Raw genomic sequence first — 19,063 nt, forward strand, 5'->3', positions numbered from 1 at the left:
TTCATTGCACAAAGAGTGAGTTCTTCTTAGAGGAGAATACTTTTTGGGACACACATAGTCTGTAAGGATGGTGGTAGGATAGATCCAACAATAGTGGAGGCCATTTGTGGTTGCCTAGATTTGTGGACTTTGCAAGATGTTTATGATTGCCTTGGATTATGTTCTTACTATAGGATTTTCACTTTCCATTTTGTAGAGATTGCTATCAAAAGTGGATGTAGCAATGGAAGCATAAAAGAATGCTGAAATAGACTATTGAACACAAGATAGAAGAGAGAGGAAAGAGAAAACACAATAACATTGGATAGGAGAACTCAAAGTCTATATATGTGCTTGGAAAACGGAATCCATATATCAAACACAAGCCATTCTCGCACAATAGTGAGTCATTGGTTGCGTGGGCACAGACACAGGCTCCCTCTCTCCAACAAGACCTTGCATTGGAATTCGCATTCAGATAGATTTTAGCTTTCATTATATGATTGTTTGCCACTTTGGATGCTTACGTTTCCAATTTGGTAAACTTTGTTCAAACTTAGTCCATGGTTGAACATTCCTCTAGGAGCTCATGATGGTTGGAGTTCTAGTTCTATGCTTAGGTGGTTAGATTTTTCGTCTTAGAGACTCTCTATTTCAATGGAGGTTTTATATTGGAGTTTAGATTTTTCGTCTTAGAGACTCTCCATTTCAATGGAGGTTTTATATTGGAATTTGGATTGTGTGAATGAATATATGCTACTCCTTTCGCATATATTCTCTTGCTGGCTTCATAGAGTAATATGTATATATGCTTCCTACTTCACATGGGGCTTTGGTGTTCTTTGTTGTTGGGATGTAGGTAGGAGGGCTTTAAAGGTTATTGGGTATGTGGGTTAGATTGTGGGATGTCTACTCTAAAGGTTATTGGGACTATATTTATCCATTTTGAGCTTACCTTGCTCCTCTAGACATTTCCGATTTGCTTTCGTGAGTACTTTGGCATTTCCTTTGTAGAGCTTGGTTCATTAGAGAAAATGAGAGTCTTGTTTATGTAAATGCATAGTTGGTTTATGCATACATTGTCTTTGTAGACATTGCCTATTGTTCTTGTCAGCACGTTGTTAGTGGTGGATACACTTTGGTATGCATCTTTGTATTGATATCTTTGGATGTTTGATAATATTTGGTACTTCGTGGTTTATGCTCTTCTTGACATTGCTAGTTGCATTGTATATCTGGGTTGCTACTGGGTTTTCCTAGCAGTGGGAGCTTGTCATTTTGGACTTTTGCCTATAGTTACTCTTTTACTATGGTTTTATGGATGGCAATGCTGAAACTGAGATTCGAGATACTTTCTTGAGAGGGACACTTGTATCAAACACTCGTGCTTTCATTTTGTGGACAACGATACATTGGGATGTTCTTCCCCTTGTTGCATTTGATGATTTTTTGCATAAAATGTGGATCTATCCTATAAAGTAGAAGTTAGAGATTTGAGCCACATTTCAACGCTTTCTTGCCTTGGTTGAGAATTGGTTTGGGTATAGGTTGAAATGGCTAAGATTTGACAATGGGGGTGAGTAGTCTCATGTAGTTTTGAGCAGTTTTGTGATGATCGAGGTATTAAGCATCAGTTGACAACCCTTTATACCCTACTCTAGAATGGTGTTTTAGAGTGAATGAACATGAACATTCAAGAGAGAGTCCATAATATGCTTAGTCATGTAGGCTTACCTCATTCATTTCAGATTGAGACAATTACTACTATGGTTCACTTGATTAATAGATTTCTATGCACTGATCTTGTTGGCAGAGTCTAATAAACCTCCCTCATATGCCCACATGCGGTATTTGGATGTGAGGCTTTCTGTCATATTTCTAAAGAGAAGCACAACAACTTGGATCCAAAGTTTGTCAAATGTATCTTTCTAGGGTATGGTGATGGAGGTGAGATGAGCTGTTGCCTTTTGGACTCAGCATAAGAAAGTTATCTATAGCCATGATGTTGTGTTTCATGAGGAAAATATGTATAAGTAACTTGAGTAGGTCATTGAGGTGCGCAATATGATATTTCAGGAGCCTCTTGTTATTGTACAGCTAGCCCTATTTAGCTTGCAATTGCTATTGATGTTTCAGTGGCCGAGGATCAGCTTGTTGTGTAGTATCATGTTGATGATGGACAAGGAGGATAGGATGTATCGGCTCCATCAATTAGATGTTTAAGGTGCAGAAATGCCTCATCTTGTCTACTACCGATGTTGAGTACATTGCAGCCATTGAGGCTTGCAAGGAGGCCCTATGGTTAGGCCGCTTAGTTGTAGACCTTGGTATCATAGATATGATTGCTACATTGCATTTAGACTCTATGAGTGCCATCCAAATGGTATGTAATCTAGTCTTTCATGTGAAGGCCAAATATATTGAGATTTGTTATTAGTTTATCAGAGAGGTCGTTAAGGACAAGCCAATATCTCTACAAATGAGAATCCTGTTGATCTGCTCACTAAAGATCTTTCAGGTGGAATGTTATGTTATCGTTAGGAGGATGATGGGTGTAGGATGAGATGGCATCTTTTCCTCATCCAATTGGTACTTATATGTACTTTGTCATTTTTTTCTTGTTTTCTCCTCACTTAGGCACATTTATCCTCAAGTGGGAGGTTGTTGGGGGTTAAAGGTTGCATATGCCTAGCCGAGGTGCGATCGCCTCGATGACGGTGTAGTATCCTGTGTATATGTAGATGACGCCTCATATGGGGTTGTGGACCGATTGGACATGGATGACTATGTCTTTGTAGCTATTTTTAGGGTGGTTTTGTGTGGGGTTGCTAGTTGGTTTGAGGAGGGCACTATAGTGGGAGGAGGGGATATTCAATGCTCTGTAGAACTGTGTGAGCGCTCGTTGGTGTGCAGCTCCCAATCTTTGCTCTTGGGTTTGTAAGAGGTGCTCTCTGTGACGGCGTAGCTCTAGTAAGAAGAGCCATACACATCTCTGATCTGAAAAATTCATCACCTTGGATAGTGCCCTAAATCCCTCTCTAAACAAGCAACGAAAACGCTCTCTGATCTCATAATACATTGAACATTTATATAAGTAGTGCGCCTGTATTTGTGGCTCAAGTTGAGAGAGGTAGCAAATCTTGTCCTTCGAGGGAGGAAGTTTGCATCATATCTACATGTCTCAATTCGTAGTTGGTGTGAGGATGTATGGAGTGCACAACTTTGAAGAAGCTTGGTGCTGTAGCACCATAAATTTTCCATAACTCTTCCATTCCAAGTGGTTATACCTTTCAAGTCCATGGATCAATATATTATCACATATGTTGTTTGCTTCCAAATGAGAATGAACGACAGATGCCAAAGTTTGCACAATTATATGTTTATGATACTGAGCATGAGCTATTGAATCGCATGGGGGTTATATTTTCGCTTTTGCCTAACTTATTAGAGGGCCTTCAACAAGTGATGCATGATCACAATGTTTATGCCCAAACATTTAGAAGAGTGGGTGCTAATTTGCAAGCCGATCCTTGTATGGAAGTAAGAATGATAATGTATGCGAATCAGTCTACTTATAGACTGTTATGCCCTGTGGCGCGCGAGGATCAAGACACGCATTGCTTTCACACAGCAGAGAGACAGAGAGAGAGAAAGAGTGCAGAGTAGAGAGGAGAGTGAGCACGACTTGTGGGTACAATGATATATATATATATGAAAGTACAAATGTGCTAAGGGTGTGACCACACCCGTGCATATGTAAAATGTTAGATTTCATGGATACAAGAAGGAGAGCAACACAGAGTGAAGCAACATGCTTCCTCTCTCTATTCTTCTCATCATTCATTTAGCACACTCATAGTGCATATACAACCTAAGGTCATAAAGACCATTCACACTAGAAGTAGAACCGACTTATTTAATATACCTAATTGATCTAGCCAGACTAGCTGTGTCCAGCTCATGTCGGTCAAACACACATGTACGAGCTTGATATTCTAACACCCCCCCTCAAGCTCAAGATAGCATATGTACTCCAAGCAGCTGTCTAAAACCACAGAACTTATCTTTACCCAAGGACTTGGTAAAGATATCCGCTACCTGTTCATCAATCTTCACATGCATAAGATCAACTCGTCCTGTAAGAACCATCTCTCTGATGAAATGGTAGTGTATCTCTATGTGTTTCGTCCTGGCATGATAGACTGGATTCATAGCCAGGAGTACACTACTCAGATTATCACATAGTAACTTCACTGGAGCATCTACCTGTATGTCCAAATCAGCCATAAGCTTGAGCAGCCATGAAATCTCGCATGCTGCCAATTCAGCACCCTTGTACTCTGCCTCAGTACTCGACAAAGTAGCCGTAGGCTGCTTCTTGCTGCTCCAGCTAATCATGCCGCTACCAAATCCAAATGCATGTCCACTCGTAGATCTACGATCATATGAGCAACCTGCCCAATCTGCATCCGTGTATCCAGTCAATATCAAGGGTTTATCTCTGACATAGAATAGCCCATACTCTACAGTGGACTTAACATATCTCATAATGCGTCTAACTGTATCCAAGTGCAGCTTTCTAGGCTTCTGCATAAACTGGCTTATGAGCCCTACAACATAGCTCAAGTCAGGCCTACTGATGGTCAAGTGAATCAAGCTGCCAACCATCTGCCTGTACATAGTCACATCCTCTACTTCAGCCCCAGTGTTCATGTCTAGCTTGACATTCTGATCAAGAGGTGTATCCAGCGGTTTGCATTCAGCTATGCCATACTTCTTCAGCATCTCTATGGCATAGTGCTTCTGCATCAGCCATAACCCATTGTCAACTGGAATTACCTCAATGCCTAAGAAATACTTCAGTTCTCCCAGGTCTTTCATGTCAAATTCGGATTTCAGCATCTTCATTACATGCTGTATGCCCAAGTCATCACCACCAGTGGTTATCAAATCATCAACATATATGACCAGCACTACTAAACCACTGTTAGTCTTCTTTGTAAATAGGCTATGATCAGCCCTGCCAACAGTAAAACCCAATCTCTGCAAGTAGTTACTGATCCTAGCATGCCAAGCTCTCGGAGCCTATTTCAGCCCGTACAATGTCTTTTTCAGCCTGCATACATAATGTTGAAAATCAGGGTGAACATACCCTTCCGGCTGAACCATATAGACATCCTCTACTAGGTCACCGTTAAGGAATGCATTCTTAACGTCCATCTGCTGCAATTTGCAGCCTTTAGCAGCAGCTAAGGCAATCACAGTGCGTATAGTTGCCATCTTGGCAACAGGGCTGAATGTTTCCTCATAATCAAGTCCATACTGTTGGGCATACCCCTTTGCGACTAGCCTGGCTTTGCATCTCTCCACACTGCCATCTGACTTGCATTTGATTTTGTAGACCCATTTGCAGCCAATGGTCTTTTTCCCTTCAGGCAGTGGTATTAAATCCCATGTTTTATTTTCAGCCAAGGCATTCATTTCTTCATCCATGGCTACACACCAATTCTCATCTTTCACTGCTTTAGCATATGTACTTGGTTCTTTGACCTCCATAACTTTTGACATGTACGCATAATGCTTTGCAGAGTGGCCACTATATGTCAACCTGTCAACAGGGTATCTGACCCTCTGCGAGCGTTTAAGCTGTGGTGCACTACTCGATTCCCCTCTCTCATGAGGCGGAATATACTTGCTCTGCCTTGTGCCAGGCGTATAGACAGTCGGAATACCAAGTTTGCTGTCTAAAGTATCACCAGACTCATAGCCAGAAGTCATTCTGCCAGGTGTCATCATACTAGATGCATCCTCAATAACCCTCTTTTCCTTTGCTGTCCAAGACATCATGTCTCCCCCTCACTGACATACTGGTGTCAGTGGACGGTGAGCTCCTCAATCTCCCTGTCCATGGGGATACTGTCTGACTACGAGGTCCTGTCATAACGCTGCTCTGTTGTAAATCAATTGTAGAGGCATGAGTGAAAGGCATATCCGCTGGCACTGCAACTGGTGATACATACCAAGAACCCATCTCATCAAAGATAACATCCCTGCTTACCAGAGTCTCCCTGGTAGAGGGATCATAGCATTTGTATGCCTTCTTCTCCTGCGAATATCCAATGAAAACACACTTATGTGCTTTGGGATCCAACTTCTTCCTTTTCTCATCTGGAATATGCACATAAGCAAGACAGCCAAAGACTTTCATGTGACTTACATCCGGCTTATAGCCATACAACTTCTCAAACGGTGTCATCTCATGAATACTTGTAGTGGGAGTCTTGTTCAAAATGTATACGGCTGTCATAACAGCCTCTGCCCAATAGTAAAGTGGCATATGCTTTTCATTCATCATAGCCCTAGCAGCTTCCATCAGAATTCTATTCTTCCTTTCAGCTACTCCGTTTTGCTGCGGAGTGTAGCTGCAGGTGAGTTGCCTACGAATGCCATTTTCAGCCAAGAAATCATCAAATTCATTTGATACATACTCCCCACCACTATCAGATCTCAAGCAAGAGATGTAGCATTCAAACTCCTTCTCAACCTGTGCTTTAAATTGCTGAAAAGCAACAAAGACCTCATCTTTTGTTTTCAATATGTAAAGCCAAGTATAGCGACTGTAGTCATCAATGAAGGATACATAATATCTGGAACCTCCCATAGATACATTATGAGCTGGCCCCCAAACATCAGAGTGCACTAACTGCAATGGACGTGTACTCTGTCGTACATGCCTGACAAATGGCAATCGTGACTGCTTACCAAATTGGCAAGCCTCACATACATGACCAATCTTGAATATTGGAACTTCGGTAAACCTGTAACTAGCTGTTTCTTTTGCATAATTTGCAGCCTTTGCAAATTGACACGCCCCACTCTCTTGTGCCATATTCCCAAATCCCTAACAGTGCCAGAACCATGGGCAAACATAGCTGAATTCAGCTCTGGCAAAGAAGCATCAAGAGTAAACATTCTACCATTCCTGTGACCACGAGCTATCAACTTGCAGCCATTGCCAAACTCTTCAATAAAGCAGCCATGCTTATTGAATCTAACCTGCAAGTTCTGCTCCGTCATCTGACCAATAGATAACAAGTTCTTTGTAATTGAAGGAACATGCAATACATCATGCAAATTTTTCTTTCTGCCATTATGGACCACAAGAGGCACTTTGCCTTTATGCTCAATGCTATGCTGCGTGTCATCACCTGTGCATACATAGCCATGCTTTTCAGCCACCATATCCGTGAACCAATCGCCGTGAGGGGTCATGTGATTCGACGTCCTCGAGTCAATGTACCACACTGTATCATCAGATGATTTTTCAGCAGCTCTATCTTTGACATACTGCATGGCAAACAGTCTATCACCAGAGTCATCTGCTTGACTGGACGTAGCATAATGTCCATGCTGCTTGCCTTTTTGGTTTCCTTGCTTGTTCCAGCAGTCCTTTGCAATATGCCCATACTTTCCGTAGTCCTTATCTTTATTTGGATTGTCTCACTGACGCTGCTGTTGCCATGAGCCTCTGCCACGGGAGTTAGATCTCCCCCTGCCTCGAAAGTTTCCACCACCTCTTGCATTTGATGACTGCTGATTGCTATTACTATAGGATGCATTCTGTTGGCCTCCTCTGCCAGATCCATAGTCTCTACCACGGCTACCACGACCACGCTGATTCGAGTAAAAAACTGCATCCTTATTCTTTGAGCTGCTTGACCCTGTAGCTAAGCCAAGCTTCACCTCTTCATGAATCAATAATGTAACCAGCTCATTAAAGTCAGGCATCTCAGCCCGCACAGATACTGAAGTGTCAAAAGACTTGTACTCTGGACCCAAGCCATTTAAGGTCACTGCAACCATATCCTCATCTTCAACCTGTGAGCCAACAGATGCCAGCTGATCTGCTATGGTCTTAACCTCTGTGACATAATCTTGTATGGATATGTTTTTCCTCTCCATGTTATTGAATTTTTGCTTCAGTTGTATCTTCCTTGCACTTGTAGTTGTGTCATAGTATTTGACCAATATATTCCATGCATCTGCTGGGGATTTATAGTTCATGATTTGCATCACCATAGCATCCGAGATACATAATGACAACCAATCTAAAACTTTGGAGCTCTTTCCGTCCAAGCTCGATGCGCTCGTCTTTGATCAGCTGTAGGATTCCTATCTGGAACTTCAGGTTCAGCCTCAGCACCTGTCACTAAGTCCCAATATCCTTTGCCTATCAGAAAGTTCTCCATGCGGAACTTTTTTATTGCATAATTTTTGCTATCAAGCTTTTCTCCCACAATCTGGGTTACATTATCAGTTCTATCAGTATTTGCCATGTTGTAGAGCTTGCTTGACTACTTGCAAACCAAGATCTTCTTAACAGTTCAACTTCAGCCCGGAACTGTTTATGACAGTTTTCTGCAATTAATTGCAGTAAAAAACCAGGGTATTTCAGCCCACTGACAGTCCAAAACAGCTTACACCAAGTGGCTTAACCTGTGAGTAAAGCAGTCAGTGCAAATACTATGTATTCACTTCGGTTTGAACTCCTGCAACCTCACTGCCAGGGTACCTATATGCAATCTGAAAACTGTAATTCTGTGAGTGACCAGCAGTGATTTCAAGCCCAAAACTGAGTGATATACATGTCATACATGTCCCAAACCTTCATAGACATCTGCTAGTACATGTAACAATCCAAGCATAACCAATGGGGCACTAATCAGTGCATAGATAGCAGGTATAAGTATCGAGCCTTCTGCTTACAAATTGCAATTAGCAACTTCTCAGCAAACCAAAGTCAATCCAGCTCCAAAACAGCCTCAAATCATGTCAGACATTCACTTTGAAGTGTTAGGTTCAATACATGAGCATTCGGGTAACTATAGGCATCCTGTCTTCATGAATCCAATTCATAGATTGCATTTACTGCTTGCAACCACCGAGACAATATCACTGCAGTAATCACTAGCCTTAGACTTCAACTTCCATGATCCCTCGATGCTCAACCCAATCCATAAGCCTCCAGCATACATATCCCATGTCATACATATGATAAATCCCAGCCAAGTGTCAAGTAATGCTTCAATGAAAGCTAATGCTTGCTGCCCACTGTTTTGAGATAGGTTTCCAGCCTGTTTACACTTCCAGATCTGAGTATTTTCTTCAAGGAATTTCAGCTCAAAGGCATGAGAACTGATACATATGTCTTCGAGAGTGCTCCTAGGCTCCAATGAGGTCCATAAAGCATGTCAGAGAGCTTCAAGGCTCTTCCAAAGTGTTGCATATGTTGTATATACTCTGTATACAGCAGTTCAACCTTTTGTCCCAGGTCTGTGTACTCTGATTTTAGCTCATAACAGAGCTCCAACACAAGCAATGGCTTCTTGTAACCTTGAACTACCTTCCAATGTATGCTCACAAGCATTTGATGACTTCTTATATAGTGCTCATGTCAATTTTGCTTCAGCAGGAGTCATGCCTTCATCAGGCGCAAACACGCATGTCTGTCAGGAGTGTACAGCAGCACCATTTGATGATAATGATCATGATAGGGCCCACACTAATACTTAATCAAGCCTTGGAAGACTCCTCAGCAAGCTACAACTCCTCCTTCAAGCAATAGGAATCCAATGCTCAACAATGCATACCTCTGTGTGACCATTGATGGAAATGACAGTCAGTCCTCTTCTTTTTCCAGCCCTTCAAGTCAGTCTTCAAGTCTTCTTCTTCAGTGCATTCCACTAGTGAGCCCATTCATGGCTGTGATACCATGTTAGATTTCATGGATGCAAGAAGGAGAGCAACACAGAGTGAAGCAACATGCTTCCTCTCTCTATTCTTCTCATCATTCATTTAGCACACTCATAGTGCATATACAACCTAAGGTCAAAGACCATTCACACTAGAAGTAGAACCGACTTATTTAATATACCTAACTAATCTAGCCAGACTAGCTGTGTCCAGCTCCTGTCGGTCAAACACATATGTACGAGCTTGATATTCTAACATAAAAGGCACGATGGCCCTTTATTTCCAACAACCTTCCACCTAAAGGCAATGTGCCTTAAGAGGAGAAAAGAATCAGCAAAGTTTAGGTATGTATAAAGTTGAAATACATATATTGAAGGGCAGAGAGTGTGCAATGAGATGCGAGATAGAGGTGCGAGCAACAGAGTCGAGAGTTAGAGAGAGTGAACGCAAAGATAGGTTTACCGTTTGTGATGGTACACAAAGAACAAAAGAATGTATTTATATGTTAGGGTACATTAAGGGTGTGTTCACACCCGTAAGTCTATTTACACGGAGACGAAGGGACTTTACACCCAACAACCTCCCACCTAAAGGCTCGAAGTGGTACCTTTAAGCTAACCAACTCCCACTAAACAAATGCAATGCTCATGTTGAGCCTTTGCAAGAGACTTAGTGAGAACATTTGCAGGGCTATCTTGGGTTTTGACCTTAGTCAGTGTGACAAGACCATCATCTAAGACCTGTCAAATTAAGTGATACCGAACATCTATGTGCTTGGTACGTGCATGGAATATGGTATTGTGAGCTAGACAAACTGCACTTTGGCTATCACAACCAAGCATTGGAGTACTTGAAGAAAGAACCAAATCCTTGACGAGACGGCCAAGCCAAATAGCTTCTTTAGAAGCTTCAATGGCTGAAATATATTCAGCTTTTGTAGTACTCAGTGCCACAAATTTCTGCAATCTTGAACACCAAGAGATAGCCCTACTAGCCAAAGTAAAAACCTACCCATTAGTAGATTTCCTAATGTCAAGATCTCCTGCCATGTTTGAATCACAAAATCCTTGCAACTCTAGTGTACCCTTTCCATAGCATATACACTTTTCTTGTGTACCTTTCAAGTATCTGAAGATACATTTCACTGCTTCCCAATGTGGCTTGTTAGGTTTAAACATTAATCTACTAACAACCCCAACTACATGAGCAATGTCAGGGCGAGTTGGAACCATGGCATATATCAAAGATCCACAAGCTGATACATAAGGTATACCCTTCATGGCATTAGCAAGTGCATTATCCTTAAGGCAATCAGATTTGCTAAGCTTTGTATGTGGCGGTAAAGGCACACTAAGAGGCTTAGCATTAGCCATATTAAACCTGTCAAGTACTTTGCTGATGTACTTGTCCGGTGAGAGAAACAACAAATGCTGCCCTCTATCTCTTTTAATTCGCATGCCCAAAATGTGTTTAGTTGCCCCCAAATCTTTCATGGAGAAGGCTTAACTTAGTTGCCTTTAAAGAGCATTCAAAGTACTCTTATGCTGTCTTGTAATCAGCACATCATCCACATATAAAACCAGCACAATAAGGCTACCATCATCAGCCTTTTTAGTGTACAAGCAGTGATTTGCATGACTGCGTTTAAATCCATGGTTGAGCATAAAGGTATCAAATTTTTTGTACCATTGTCTAGGGGCTTGTTTTAGCCCATATAAGCTGCGTTTCAGCTTACAAACCAAATGCTCTTTTCTTGGAATAGCAAATCCTTCTGGTTGCTTCATGTACAACTCTTCATCCAAGTCACCATGAAGAAAAACAGTCTTCATATCCATCTGATCCAACTCTAAATCCAAGGATGTAGTGAGAGCAAACAAAACACGGAGCATAGTCATCTTCACATTGGTGAAAAGGCCTCCTGGAAGTCTATGCCTTCCTTCTGTGTATAGCCGGTAACAACCAGCCGTGTCTTGTACTTGGGCTTCCTATCAATACATTTCACTTTGTAAACCCATTTTCAGCATTTTCTTGCTGCTGTAATCTGTTTTCAGCATGTTCTTCTTGCTGTCCTGTTTCATCGTGTGCATCTATTTGCTGTCCATGATCTTCTGGCTGTAGCACAATAGGTTGCTACTCATTTTCAGCATCAAAAGGGACAGAATTTTTAGCTAATGGCTGTTGAATGACTGGTTGTTCATGCTGAAATTTGACCTTTTTGTTAAGATCACCATGTGTAGCATTTTTCAGCAACTTTGCCTCATTAAATACTACATCTCGGTTGCATACTATCTTCTTGCCCTGAGGAAGCCAAACTCTATAATCCATCTCTCCCTCATCTCCATATCCCATGAAGATGCTCTTGATGGATTTCATGTCTAGTTTGGTCCTCTGCTCTACAAGTACATGCACAAAGGCATCACATCCCAAGACATGCAAATGGTCATACGAAGCAGGTTTGCTAGACCAAATCTCTTCAAGAATGCCATTTTCCAATGCATGATTGGTAGAGCGATTGCATACACGAACTGGAGTTTTAAGAGCCTCTCTCCAAAATTGCTGTGGGAGATTAGCTGTGGACAACATGCCTTTGACTCTCTCACAAAGTGTGTGATTAAATCTTTTAGCCACGCCATTTGATGCAGGATTATAAGGGGCTGTCAACTCCCTCTTAATCCTATGCATCACACAAAACTTGTTAAATTCATTTGAGATATACTCACCTCCATTATCTGTTCTTATGGCTTTCAACTTAAGCCCTTTTGTGTGGGAATAAAAGGATGAAACTTTTTAAAAACATCCAACATTTCCTTTTTGCTCTTAAGTACATACACCCATGACTTTCTACTGAAATCATCAATGAAAGTAACAAAGTAGTGTGCACCTCTATGTGAATTAACAGGCATAGTGCAGACATCAAAGTGTACTAAGTCAAGAGCATTAGACTTCTTAACGACACCAGAGTAATTAGGAGACTTGACTTGTTTTCCATATAAGCAATCATTACAAAATTCGAGACCAGAGCCTTTTACATCAAATCTCCCTAAAGAAGAGAGAACTTGAAGGTCTTTTTGGCTCATATGATCAAGTCTTTTGTGCCAAAGCTCCATTTGTGAATGGACTTTAGCCACAGCCAAGAACTTGCCAAGTAATGCTTTACAATGCTAATAATAAAAAGTCCCCCTTTTGCTACCTTTAACAATCAGCATAGAGCCCTTATGGACCTTCCAAGATCCACCACCAAATGTAGTAAAATACCCTTTAGCATCAAGCTGCCCAACTGATAGTAGACTCTTTTTTATGCTAGGTACAAATCTGACATCTTGTAAAATCAGCTCTTGGTCATTTTCAAGAGCGAAGTGAATGGTGCCAACACCCTCTATCTCACATTCATAGTTATTACCTAAGTAAACCTTGCCTAGGCAACTTGCAGTGTATTCAGAAAATTACACCAAAGAGGGAGTAACATGAAAGGAGGCACCGCTGTCCACTATCCATGATTGTGACATCCCATCATGAGCTGAAAGTAAGGCATCAATTACCTCTTTTTTGGTGATCTGCATATTACCTGTTGTTGCCATAATATTTGCATCATTACATTAGGCTACAACAACTATCTCTTCAGTGTCAGGAAGCTCTTCAATGACCACACTAGATGCAACATTTGCCTTTGCAACTTCTTTTGAGGAAAAGCTGTCATCATCTTTTTTATCATCCTTCTTTTTCTTACCTTGCTGTTTCTTTCTTTCTTGCTCTTTCTTGAAGTATCGGCAATCGGGCTTTTCATGCCCTTTACTCCCAAACTGATAGCATGTGACATCCTGCTGTTTGCCCTTGCTTTTGCTTCCGCTTTTCCCTTTACTGGTTGCATTACCCCTCTTTTCTGACTTGCCTCTCACATGGTAAGCCCAGCCACTGCTTTCACCACTAGACTTTCTTCTGATTTCTTCATTAAGGATTGAACCTCTTACGCCATCAAAAGTCAAAGCATGATTGCTACTAAGTGACACAACCAAAGATTCCCACCTGTCAGGCAAAGTCATCAATAGGAAAATAGCTTTCAATTTATCATCGAAAGCCATCAAACCAGAGTCGTGCAATTGACTCAAAACCCTTGTGAAAGTACTCAAATGCTCAGATGTTGGCTTAGGCTCATCCAACTCCATGTTCACAAGTTTATGCATAAGATGCACTTGATTCACAGGAGTTGTATTTTCATAAGTGTCCTTAAGCTTTTTCCATATAGCATAACCTGTGTCAAGACGTTTGATGTATGTAAGTACATCATCAGACATTGCCATCTTAATGTATGCAATGGCTTTCTTATTAAGTCTACCTCAATCCACGTGTCATAGCTGCAGGCTTAGTCTCCAAGAGAGCATCTTCACAGTCCTTGAGAAACAAAATGGCTTGCATCCTATCTTTCCACAAGTCAAAGCCTATGCCATCAAACCTCTTGATTTCAAAGAGGGATTTAGTGTCACTGTTGCTAGAAGCATTTGCAGCCATTTTTCAGCAATAAACCAGAAATTCAATGCTGCAATTTATGACAGCAAAAAATGACTTGGATATTCAGCTGACTTCAGCCCATTTTTTCAGCAAATAATAGCAAGATTCAGTCCAAGTACCTGTACAACAGTAGAACGAATGACTTTCAGCAATATGACTGCAATTTCAGCATACGTTAAATGCATACATCATTGCCAGGTAATTCTCACTTCAACAATATCACCAAAAATACATCTGCACCAATCCCAGATTTGCAAATGATCACTAAGACTACTGCAACATGAATAATCAGCATTACATCAACTCAATGGGAGCTGTCCAGCAAGGGTACTGCATACGTATGTGCTCGTATCATCTTTTGATACCCAAAACACTAAGAAATCTTTGCAATTTCTCCAAAATCGCACAAGGGGGAGATAAAAATGCTCAAATCACTTTGCTTATAACCACAAGATTGCTTCAGTAGTATTCCCAAAGTGCATTTCACGCATTAACTTTGCCAAAATCCACAGATTTCAGCAAAAGCCCCAAAAATTTCACTATGAAATCAGCCCCAATTGCATTGACACATGTTCTTGAGAGCATAAAACGGGCAAATTTAGCAAAATTTTACAAAATTTTGCAAAAGCCCCAAAATTTTCGGGTCCAAGTGTGTACGAATGTTAGCCAATTTGACTCAACTAAACAAAATTTCACCAATACAGCAAAAGCCCCAAATTTTATGGATCGAATGTTGAGAAATTTACTCAAATGAGCAAAATTTCACCAAATTTGGCGAAATCCCCAATTTAAACGTGCACAATGTCTGCAATTTTTGATGCAAATGCCTCAATCTTGCATGAACAGCACTCAATTTGAAAAAGCCCCAAATTTTTGGGGCTAAAATTGCACAAACTTGCGCATTGTGCTTGCATGCACGAACCCTTTTAGTGAGCAAGGGGTCTCCTTGCAGAATTAATGAAAAATTGATGAAAATTGCTGATAACGTGACGAAAATATCAGCCGTTGACCAGCCAACTGTCTTGCATGGTTGTGGCTTGACGAATTTGCTTGCGCTTGTCCTCGTGAGTTGTCGCCTGTTGTTCATGATTGCACCTGCTCTCGCTGATCTGCTGGGAGTGACAAAAACTGTTGCGCTGACCAGAATCAGCTGTCGCCTGCTGTTCGAGACTGCACGTGTTGACGCCTGGCTGGGAACTGTTGACTGTCTATCCTAGCAATACACACTTGTGTCAAAACAATGACGACCTGAACAGTATTGGCTTGCAAAAGCTGTGCGTGGTCTGTTTGGTCACAATCTGAGCCAAAACAAGCTTGAAGCACTGTGGCTTGTCTCGCACGTGCTCCCGCTTGACTAGCATAAATGATGACTTGCTGATTTCTTGTGAGCGTAGTGTTGGCGATGTCTCGAATGGGCTTCGAGAAGGGCACACACCTTAGCCACAGCTTTGATACTAGTTTGAAGGGGAGAGAGTGTGCAATGAAGTGCAAGAGCCATTAATATATGCAATTATCATGGATAACAACTCAAAATAAAGCTATGGCAATCAATATCGACATCCATGCCAATGTTTTAAGTAAATCCACGATAAACGATGATTACAAAAGTCTCAAGACATTAAGGATGTGACATTTGTGAAAGTTAAAACGCCTTGGTATGAAATGAGTTTCCTAACCTTATGAAATGAGTTTCTTGGCAACTATGTATTTGGTGGATTGTGCATACTTAGAATGGCAAATATTAGGAAAACAAGGATCTAGTGAAAATGAGTGGGAAGATCAAACAATTCGGAGAAAGAAAGATCTTTTGATTAGACGAATCAATTTGGGCATGAATCCATGTAGCCATAACCATGCCTCTATCCAAGCATGCTAGTACTTGGTATCCCCTTGTAATTCTAGTTGTCTAGACGATTCTAGTGCGAGGTAAGAGTATCTCTGTCCCATCAATTCCCAAAGCTGATGCAAGAAGATCACTGTTTGGAAGAGGACCTTTGCTACTATTGTTGGTGCTCCCATCTCTACTCTCATAATCCCATGTGGTAAGGAGAGCTTACTTTGGATCATCCGTGAAATCATCAATACTAGGGGTCTCTCCATTTGTTCCCATCCTTGATATATCTCCCCTCTCCTCGGTTTTGGCTGATCTTGCATGACTTCTCTTGTGGGAGAGGTTGGATCCCTACATGGGGACCCCACATAGAAGTGTTGGTGTGACCAAAGTGTTGATGAAGCATCTGAGGCTCCTAAAACTGCATGCATGCACACTCGCTCTCCATTGACCCTAGAGCTACATAGCCTCATGTCAATCTATCCTTTGTTGCTCTCCTTAAAGTGAATCTCGGCCTTGAAAATGTAATCCTCAAACAAACATATCTTTGGACCACCTCCATTGTCTCCTCTCCATATGTGCATGAGATCTCCTTCTTGATAGAAGGCATGTGGTGCATGTAGGTGGTGGTGCAATCCCTCTGGTGTGCTAGAGGTGAGTATTATGTCATGTGCATTTAGTATATGGGTGTCAAAAAAGAGAGAGAGAGGTGTGAATGAAATTACAAGGATTAACATGTCCACAGTGATGTGCTTAAAATGCACATATTGGGTTCATATAGAAAACCCATGAACTAAACATCTTAACTATCCTAGCAAACCCTAGCCTTAATTGTGTTAGGTACCTTAACTCTCTTAAGTGATAGTTTAGGCTATCTAGGAGGCCCAAACCAAGGGAAAAAGGGTATCAATGCTTAGCCCATGAGATGGTCAATACTAATGTATTTGCACATTGTAACTAAACTAGTTGAGGAAGACATATGAGTGGCCTATACTTACACAATCATCCTGAGGTAAGTATGTACCCCGGTCCCCAACCACGGAGTACCTACACAATCATTGTACCATTATTTGTTGGGGTGGCCATTTTTAGTCATGGATGCTTATATTAAGGACCTTGAACAAGTGGAAACCATACACATCCATAGGTACATGTTCAAGTGTATACTTACACAATCATCCTGAGGTAAGTATGTACCCCGGTCCCCAACCACGGAGTACCTACACAATCATTGTACCATTATTTGTTGGGGTGGCCATTTTTAGTCATGGATGCTTATATTAAGGACCTTGAACAAGTGGAAACCATACACATCCATAGGTACATGTTCAAGTGTAAGTACTTGTGAGAGTGCACAACAGAGGAGGAACATGAATATGGTGAGAGAAGGGAAGAGAGAGATGGCAATGAAAGAAGAGAATGAAGTGATATATCTGCACTGAATTTGAATGGAATCCGAATTCAAAGAGAATTCAAAGAGTGGACTGATTGGTCCCTACACACAGCTCAAGGCGTCATGAGGGCATCGGATGAGGCTGATAAGAGAAGGCAGCACCGGAAGACAGGAATGCCTTGGATGTTGGAGTGTACGGAAGATGTGCAAAAGAAGAATGATTACCAGCAACTGCAGGTAGGCTAGAAATAGTGAAAAATGCTGGAAAATTGTCAACCTGGTCATATTGATGCCAAAGATGCTGGCTGACCTGATCAACAATATCAAAGAAGTACTGGTCGCCAACTGAAAAGGCTGATTGCCCTATTTGCTAGTTTACATACAGTTTGCAGTCATTGAAAAAGAAATGAAGTGGGCTGGGAAGTAAGTCAGCCAGTGTGAACACACCTAAGAGTGATTGGAAAAGAAATGCATGCTCTAAACAGAGCTGCCTCCTCTATCAAGAAGCAGACTGAGTGTTAGAGCTCCTAGTGTCCTTGTTTGGCTCAAATTGAGGCTCAGAGGTAGGAGAGGATTGTGCCCGACACATATGATCACTAACACATCCAACTGTCTTGCAGCCCTTGCTCATGCCTATTGATGTATCTTGTCTTCCATAGTGCATTGTATATATTAGGCTATCCAATCTATGAGTTTTAATGATCACATGGTTTCAAAACTTTTGTGTTTCTTTAGAATAGATTCTTGAGGCTTTTGTCTTTCTCTCTACTTGTGAATTATCAAGTTTACTTTTTTTTTTCCCTTAGAGGATATTGTATTAATTATTGGAAAAGTACAAGTCACAAATAAACTAAATAGGTAGCAAAGAAATTGAAGAAATTGCCATTTGCTAAGAGACCAAATCATCCTTGGGGAGAATGCTTGCATATTGTATGAAACCTAACTACCAGTGAAGAAGACCTCTTAGTTGAGCAATGTGACTTTATGCTTTGTAATGGCAATAAAAATGAAGGCATTAAAGGTTGTACAATTATGTCAGCAACCCTAGAGGTGTAGGAAGTGGAACTCAATCTTCATATATGGATGCACAGGGTCTGAAAATTTAGTCTTTCCAAATATCCAATCACTAGGACGCATGGTGGCTCCAACCACACTTGGATGAAAGGGACTAGATCTTTCGTGCCAACGGGCATGAAATAAACTGATGATGGCATGCATGTTTCCACACTTGCAATACAGAAGAAGCACGAACCATTGGAGATAATGCGTAGAAAGTGTGCAAGAGGGAGGCTACCTGCCAACCTTCATCAATAAATACTTTGTATTTGAAGGGGATTTTGTTGAGCCAACCCCCCCATCACTGTTGATGCCACCGTTTCAGGCTTTTATAAAGGCTTCGTAATGGTGCCCTTGTATGCCAACCAGTCATGATCTGTAACAAGCAATGATAAATCTGATTAATCCATGCACGGTGCAAGCCTATTTTTCCAGTAATTCTTCAATCTTGCTAGGGACTATCCAAAGGAAGTCTTTTTCAAGCTCTGTGTGCTTGCATGCACACATATTCCAACCAACCTTACCACCCGTACACACCTGCACGC

The 19,063-nt window shown here is 41.3% G+C and overlaps 1 protein-coding gene across 1 annotated transcript in view; it reads left to right on the top strand.

Annotated features, from left to right (window-relative positions):
* The window catches only part of PRMT10 (protein arginine methyltransferase 10), an 85,669-nt gene that overhangs the window by 48,264 nt on the left and 18,342 nt on the right, over nucleotides 1-19,063 (top strand). The gene's annotated exons all lie outside the window — the stretch shown is intronic.

Source organism: Lygodium microphyllum, chromosome 12, assembly GCF_053477565.2.
Source record: "Lygodium microphyllum isolate KBCC chromosome 12, Lygodium_microphyllum_v1.1.10, whole genome shotgun sequence".
Classification (NCBI taxonomy): Eukaryota; Viridiplantae; Streptophyta; class Polypodiopsida; order Schizaeales; family Lygodiaceae; genus Lygodium; species Lygodium microphyllum.